The sequence below is a fragment of the Ceratotherium simum genome, chromosome 7 (assembly GCF_057802395.1).
Source record: "Ceratotherium simum simum isolate JZ-2026a chromosome 7, ASM5780239v1, whole genome shotgun sequence".
NCBI classification, from domain to species: Eukaryota; Metazoa; Chordata; class Mammalia; order Perissodactyla; family Rhinocerotidae; genus Ceratotherium; species Ceratotherium simum.
In genome coordinates this window covers 16,310,182-16,318,222 of record NC_141906.1, presented here as the reverse complement: position 1 = coordinate 16,318,222, position 8,041 = coordinate 16,310,182, and the positions used below count along the sequence as shown (strand labels likewise).

At 46.3% G+C, this 8,041-nt stretch overlaps 1 long non-coding RNA gene across 1 annotated transcript; it reads left to right on the top strand.

The window, feature by feature from the left end:
• The first annotated feature begins 5,989 nt into the window (after positions 1-5,989).
• Positions 5,990-7,037, top strand: LOC147916554 (uncharacterized). The gene is made up of 3 exons (XR_015552784.1): positions 5,990-6,036; positions 6,133-6,237; positions 6,814-7,037. It is a non-coding gene; the product is annotated as an uncharacterized LOC147916554 (long non-coding RNA).
• The last annotated feature ends 1,004 nt before the right edge of the window (positions 7,038-8,041 follow it).

Below are 8,041 nucleotides of genomic sequence, written 5' to 3'. Positions count from 1 at the left end.
CAAGGTGTCCTATTATTGTCCTTAGTAAATGACTGTACATCCTGAATCACTGATGAGATGGAAGCTGATTGATAAGAGGAAGTTCCTTTATTCACTCTCAGATTCCAGATTCTCTGTGTGTCTGTGTTAAATTCTTCCACTTTTCTTGAAATGTCAGAGGAAGGAGTCATGGGAAAGTACTCTTCTCTTGAGCTAAACCATTCCTTTTGGCCTTTTGAGGAAGAAGGACCTCTCTATTCATCACCTCTCATGCATCCATCCATCTAGCCAGCAATCCACCCAAAAATAGCTAGTGAGCACCTACGATTTTGGGGAACCAGAGGTCCTTAAGACACTGTCCTTGTCTTTAAGGACTTGAAAGGATGACTAGCTAATTAGCAAACCAAAAATTACAGAAGTATGTACAAAAATACCTAGATAGCACAGAGGTGATGATGACTTACTGTGGCATAGGGTGGTGTTTCAGTTTTCTAGTGCTATGTAACAAGTCATCCCAAAATTTAGTGACTTAAAACAACAATAATTTATGATTTCTCATGATTCTATAATCTGAGCTTGGCTTAGCTGGGAAACTGTCCTGTTTTATGTGTTGTCTCCTGGAGCAGAAAGTCTGTAATGGCTTCTTCACTTCCATGTCTATTTATTCATCTGGGATGACTGGGAGAGCTCAGTGCTGGCCAGACATCTCTCACCCTCCATGTAGCATCTCCACCTGGCTTTCCTGGACTTCCGCATAGCATGGCTGTCTCAGGGTAGTTGATCTTCTTTCAGCAGATAGCCTCTAACAGGGAGGATGCAGAAGCTGCTAGTTCTTTTAATTTTTTTATAATTTTATTTATTTGTTTTTCCTCCAAAGCCCTGGCAGATAGTTGTATGTCATAGTTGCATATCCTTCTAGTTGCTGTATGTGGGACGCGGCCTCAGCATGGCCGGAGAAGCGGTGCGTGGGTGCGCACCTGGGATCTGAACCTGGGCTGCCAGCAGCGGAGCGCGCGCACTTAACCGCCAAGCCACGGGGCTGGCCCGCTGCTAGGTCTCTTAAGTCCTGGATTTGGAAATCCTGAATGTAACTTTCACCACATTCTATTGTCAAAACAGGTTATAAGTCCAGACCAGATTCAAAAGGAGGAGACGTAGACTTCATTTCTTGAATGAAGTGCTATGCATGTACATGGAGGGAAAACATTTATGGCAGCCATCTTTGGAGATTACCAAGGAGGAAAGGTTAGGGAAAGCATCATAAAGAAGTGATTGAATTGGCCAAGGAAACATTTTCCAAGCGTAAACAGACTTATTCTTCTGGCCTCTATGAATAAGAACTTCCCATCCCCTCAACTCTTACCACTCCCACCCTACTGCCCAGAGAACCAAGCATGGTTCACATTTGGCATAAGATAAGACATGGAGCATAGCTGTTTGAGATGTGATAAAGAGTCTATTGTCCATACTAGGCCCTCCTTTTGATTTGTCTGACCCGCAATTTTTCTTTTCTTTTTTATTTTGTGAGGAAGATCAGCCCTGAGCTAACATCCATGCCAGTCTTCGTCTTTTTTTTTTTCTCCCCCTTTTCTTCCCAAAGCCCCAGTAGATAGTTGTATGTCATAGTTGCACATCCTTCTAGTTGCTGTATGTGGGACACTGCCTAAGCATGGCCAGACAAGCAGTGCCCGAGGGATCCGAGCCTGGGCTGCCAGTAGTGGAGCTCGCACACTTAACTGCTAAGCCACGGGGCCAGCCCCCAACCCACAATTTTTCTTTCCATGTTCCTGGCATTTCTTTTTTCCCTTGTGACACACCCCAATCAATATCAAATTTGTCAATGATTTGGAGAAGAGTTATGTCTCACAGACAGGAAAGTAGGGCTGAGAGAAGGTTTCCCGTGGGCTCAGGGAGAATGATGAACACTTGGCCTCTTTTGGTCCCACCTGGAGAGGAAACTGCAGAGAATACAAGGTATACCAGGAACCCAATTTATAGGAGAGAAAACAAAATGGTGCTTGTGGAAGGAGCAAGGCTGGGAGTTGGGCGGGAATTGATGTGGCCAGGGCTGGTGAGGCCTGCCAGCTCTCTGGGGCCAGGAATTTCATGCTGCCTTGATGTAAATATGGACTCTGGAAACCTGGCTATTTCTGTTCTGATGAGACTAGCAGCTCATTTCTATAGCCTCAAAAACTGGAAATCGTGTTATTTCTATTTGGGGGAATTATTTCTTTACTGTGCTCTCTCTGGATTTAGTGAAGTTTCCTTGGAATTTCCATCTTTCTCAGCTGTGCTTAATGGAGCTAAGAGTGGAGAGTTAAGCCCATACTTGGGCCAGAACCACAGAGTGGGAGCTGTGTTCCTCCCTTCCCCTGACTTTCGGGGTCTGTATCGTGGCAGTGGTGGGAAGAGCAGGGGGAGTACTCAGCTGGGAGATAAGAGGCTTTGGCGGGGGCTCTTTGGCCAGCCACCTCTACTTGCCAGAGTCTCCTCCTAACCTCTTCTCAAACTGGGAGGTTCTGCGTTGTACTTTTGCTTCGTTACGGGAGACTGTTGCTGAAGTCCAGGTGGAGATGGAGGGTGTGAGTTAAGCTAGTGCAGTGGAGAGGAATGGCCAGGCATCTCTGTGCATGCCTACCCTCCGCCTTACACACACACACACTTGGATCTTCTGCCTGGGCCAAGGCGGCTCAAAATTTCTGCTTTGTTTGCACAGTGGCTTGTTTTCCCATCCTGCCGGACCCCTGCACTTTTTCAGGGCACTGACAGCTGTGCCTGGGAGTAGCCCTCTACCTGAAAGCTGCTTTCTTTCCTTAGCACCATCTAAAACAGTCTTTCCTAAACCAGATGGGGCATGTCTGGGAACACATTACAAGTTCAGAATCCAGATGCCACCGGATCCAGACTAAAGACAAATGGGATGACACAGTTTGTTGCCCTTAATGAAACAGAGGTTAACTTGAAAATTAACAGCATGAACTATGAGCCCCTAAGGACCCCTCCCATCAGGGTTCCGAGCTAGGCAGGGTGTCACTGTGGCTCTTGGAATAGGCTGTTCAGAGAGGAGACAGGTCCAAACTGACTCTCCATATCTAGGGGGTCCAAGTGTTTTTTTGTTTTTTCCCCAAAGGTTTTGAAAACTAAAAATTCCTGAGAAATTTTGATATCAAGTCAGGGAGAAAAATGGAGGAAAGGAATCACCATAACTTTAAGAGGCTGAAATTACTATCATGCCCATTTTACAACAGCATGGGAAGATGAAGACACTGGTCCACATTTACACAGCCAACAGTGGCAGAGATTTGAATCCAAGACTCTTTGGTCCTAGATAGCCCACCCTCCCTGGTTAGGAGCCCGCCAGCACGGATGAGCCATCGGGAGCTCTGGGCAGGGCCTTTCTGCTACTCAGTTCCAGGATACTTTCTCAGGCCTGGCCAGCTCCCCACTCTGTCCTTTTTTATCCCCTGACACAAACCCCAGTGACTTGGCCTGCTTTTCTCTCCTCTGGAGCTTCCATTACTCCCTCCCCCCAGGTCTTCTCCCTCAATCCCAGATGCATAGTGGGCTGCAGATTATCCAATTCCCTGCTTCCTCCCTGCTCTCAAGACAAGCACTTACACTTTTTGTGTTTTAACAATCTCACTGTAGGTCTCTACGGGGACACAGAGAGGGAGTGACAGAAATAAGAGCTCGGCAGTCTTTACAGTCCTGGTCTTGGGTCCAGAGTCCCTGACCCCCCGTGAGATGGGTAGCGAAAGCCATGATGACCATCAAACATCCATTTTTATTTTAGAAAGTGGAGCTCACTAGCTCCCCTCTCACCCCACTGTGTCCCAGCTTAGCGGTGAAAATGGGGATGCTTTTTTTCTCTTAGGAAGTTTCTCTCCAGTCAAAAGACTCCAGCCCTGCTGAGCACTGGAGATTTCTTGCCTCACATGAGCAGTTTGCCTCTCTGGAGCCTTCCAGATTGGGAATCACTCCATTTCCCAGCTTCTGCCCTTCCCAACTTGTCCTCTAGGGGCGCTGTCTCATTATGACTTGGCCCCAATCCTTTGAGGCCACTAGGACCCTGGTTAATGAAGGGCGGCTGCCTCTGGATGAGTAGGACACTAGTCTCAGGAGGCGTCATAGGACACTAGTCTCAGGAGGTGTCATAGGACACTGAAGATTGAAGAAGTAAGTCCTGTCAGCCAGGTCACTCACCAAGAGATCACATATTTTCTCAAAATTTAAAGCATTCAATTTTTTATTGTCTAAGAAAAGTCTTATAAGGGAATCTGAGTCATGAACAAAGAGGGGGACTGCTGTGGATTTATTTTCCTTTTTCTTCCTTTTTCTCAGTGGAGAGACAATACAATTAGGTTGGAATAGAATAGGTGATTGTCTCACCAGGTAATTCTTAGGGGAAAGTGGAGATGGTGTAGCTTGAAAATAGTCTAGTCTCAGCCACAGCTGTAGAGTGGGAGGGAGACTCAGCATTCTCAGCGGGCAATGAAAGTCGGTTATTCATTACCACCAAGACTTGACAGTACACTGAACGCACGACATTATATTTATGCTACATAAAATAATGTGATACAATTTTTATGACCCAATTTAATCCAGTAGAGGGTATCCGTTTAATAAAGACAAGGACAACAGAATTAAAATTATCTATAGATCTACATAACAAAAGGCTAGTAAAAAGAGGAATTGTGCTAATTTGACAGGAAATAGATGGCATTGTCATAAAATTTGTAAAATGGAGAGAAAATGCCTCACTCTGAATTTGTGTGAGTTAAGTTGACAGGTGCTGAGATCTGTAAAAGGGAAAAAACGAAAACCACACGGCCATCTTTTCTGAATTCCCAGGCCAAGCACAAGTTCCCTTCATTTAGCCATTCTTCTGACAGCAAAACAGAGTGTCTGCTGTGAAAAACGTTAATGGTTTAACAACTATTCAACAAACACGCAAACTTTCCTACAGTTGTGTAAGATTTTTCAAAGTTGAATTTCACTTCAGGTTGGTAGCTTGCTTACCTTCTAGATATCCATGACAACTGGCTGGAAACGGCTAATATAAATATAGAAGTATCAGCACTAGCTGCTCCCTGGACCCATGGAGAGCTGTGGGCTCCGAGCTGACTGTAATTTCACTGAGGAAGGACATTCATGTGACATGTGGGTGGATTTCAATTTTATGTCACCCATCAATGTTTATGGAGCTTCCCCTAAGAGTCCACCTCAGAGCTGGGTTTGGTGGGGACACAGAAAAATCTATGACCTGGTCTCCGCCCCCAAAGAGCTCACGGCCTGAAGGGGATGCAAGTTACTCTGCTATATGGGCTTTCTTTTAAGGGTTTGGAGTTCAGTATAAATCCTAATGTGCTTTGTTCATTCTGCCTAAAGCTTTTTCTTACCCATGTTCCTGGTACCAAGTTCACGGCTGTGTCAGCCCCTCGAGTCTCTTTTTCTTTGTCCATCAGTCGACTCCCTTGAACTACCCACCTTCCCTTCTAGCCAGAGCCCCACCCTGGATCAATCCAACCATTGGCTTCCTTTGCTTCCCAGGGTTACAGGGGCGGATTTGGGGGTGTCAAACTCTGTCAGACTGTTGTCATATCCTGAGCTCTTTTCTGCTTGGAGTGGCACTCAGTCTCTGCCCGGGAGACCTCCAGGGCTTCCCTGAGGTGCTTCAGGGAGGACGGCAGGGAGGGAAGAGAAAGAAAGGAGGCTGGGCAGGCCAGTCAGGCCCTCTCCCCTGCCACAAGCAGAGTCACTCCATTTCCATCTGTTTTATATGCAAACTCCACATAAACACTACCAAATCCATATAAGGCTCAGCAAGGGTGGAGGCTGAGAAGCAACCATTGGATTTGACCATTAGGGAGTGTCTAGTGGACTGTGTGGTGAATTTTATGGGTCAACTTGACTGGGCCACAGAGTGCCCAAATATTCAGTTAAACATTATTCTGGATGTATCTGTGAGGGTGTTTCCGGATGAGATTAGCCCTGGAATTGGTAGACTGAGAAAAGCATATTGCCCTCCCCAATGTGGCAGGGGCATCACCCAATCCGGTGAGGGCCTGAATAGAACAAAATGGAGGAGGAAGGAAAAGTTCATTCTCTGCCTCATTGTTAAGTTGAGCCATCTGTATTCTGCCCTCCAACTAGGACTTTCACCATTGGCTGCCCTGGTCCTCAGGCCTCAGATTCAGACTGGAACTGCACTATTGGCTTTCCTGGCAGATCGTGGGACCCCTCAGCCTCCATAATCACGTGAGCCAATTCCTGAAAATGAATTTCTTTCTTTCTGTCTATATCCTGTTGATTTTGTTGCCCCAGAGAACCTTGATTAATACATGGTCTTAGATCAGTTTCAGAGGAGTAGTGGGGGCAGAAGCTAGACTGAAATGAGTTCATGGGAGGTGAGGAAGTGAAGGTGGTAAATATAAACTTATTTTTCCTAGAACAGATGTGAGGAAGTAGCTTGAGGGGAGGGTGGAGTATAAGATTTAGGGATCATTACCTTTGAGAACTAATGAGTCTGAGAGCAGAGAGGAGGCTGCCCACAAGTTAAGCAGGAGTCACTGAAAGTATGTGTGAGAAGGGCAGTTGGTGGCACATTGTCCCCAGGAAGTGGGTGGGGAAGGAGCCAGGAGCCCCGCCTGGTTGTGTGAACTCAGACAGGTGACTTATCCTCTTGAACCTCCACGCCTTTGTGTGTAAACTGGACATCACAGTGCCCTCTCCACTGGCTCGTAAGGATTAAAGGGGATGGAATGTGGAAAAGCAGACAGCACAGTGCCGGTACATAGAGGGCAGTCACTCCTTCCTTCCCTTCTTCTCTTTCAGCTCTCTGACACCGCTGTCTGCTGTCTCCTGGTTTCCATGGCTCTGTCTGCACCTGTGATTGCAGTCGGGTAGATCAGGGTTTAAACCATGGCTATACCAGCTGCTGATGAAGGCAGGTTATCCAGTCTACCTAAGCCTCAGAATTGACATCTGTGAACTGGGGATAATATTTCTACTTTAGGGTTTTTTTGTGAAGGTTAAACGAGACAGTATACATAAAGCACCTAATGCAGTATCTAACTTACACAAGGTACGGTCAAGGAAAAAACTAGTTTAAGCGGCTCAATAGAGGCTAAAGGCTTTATTCAGCCGACGTGCATCAGGGAGCACCAGACGACCAGGTGACTCTCTGAGCCAAAGCAGGATTGCCGTTTTATGGGGTGAAGAGCAGAGGGCTACGTGTCCTTGTGGTTTGGCCCAGTCGTCATTTCCGTCACTAACTGCCGTGAAACCTGTGTTTGGAACGGTGCCTCTTGTTCAGCGATGTTTGTAATCCTAGAACAGTTCTCTCAAGAGCTGTTCTTTTAAACTTTTCAGCTTGTTTGCTAGTCAAGGGTCAGGGGAGGAGGAGCTAGCAGAAAAAAAGAGGAAAGAGGAACAAAGAGGAAAGGGGACAAAAGTCTTACAGTTCTAGAGGTCAGAAGTCTGAAAGGGGGCTCACTGGGCTAAAATTCAGGTGTGGGCAGGGCTGCATTCCTTTTGGAGGCTTTAGGACAGAATCTGTTTTCTTGCCTTTTCCAGCTTCCAGAGGCCCCAGCATTCATTCCTTGGCTTATGTCTCCTTCAATCTTCAAAGTCAGCAATAGCCAGTTGAGTCTCTCCCACCGCTGGCACTGACTCTCCTGCCTCCCACCCAGACAATCCAGGATGATCTCCCGTCTCAAGATTCTTGAGCACATCTGCAAATTTGCTTTTGCCATGTAAGGGAACATACTCACAGGTTCTGGGGATTAGGACATGGACATCTTTGCAGGAAGTGGAAGATGAGAGAAGCATTAGTCAGCCTATCAAAGATGAGTTCTCCTTCACTACTTAAGAAACGGGAAACACTTGTGATAAAATACAGTGGTGGTTTGTTCTGAGTACATGTATAAATAACTTATAATAAAATGGGGACATTTTTATTCCTGGAATTCTTCATGGGATGAGAGCTATATTTGGAAGAAATAAAGCAATAAGGGGTGTGGAGGGATGAGGGTTTTGGGGGGAGGCATGGAATGTGAGTGGG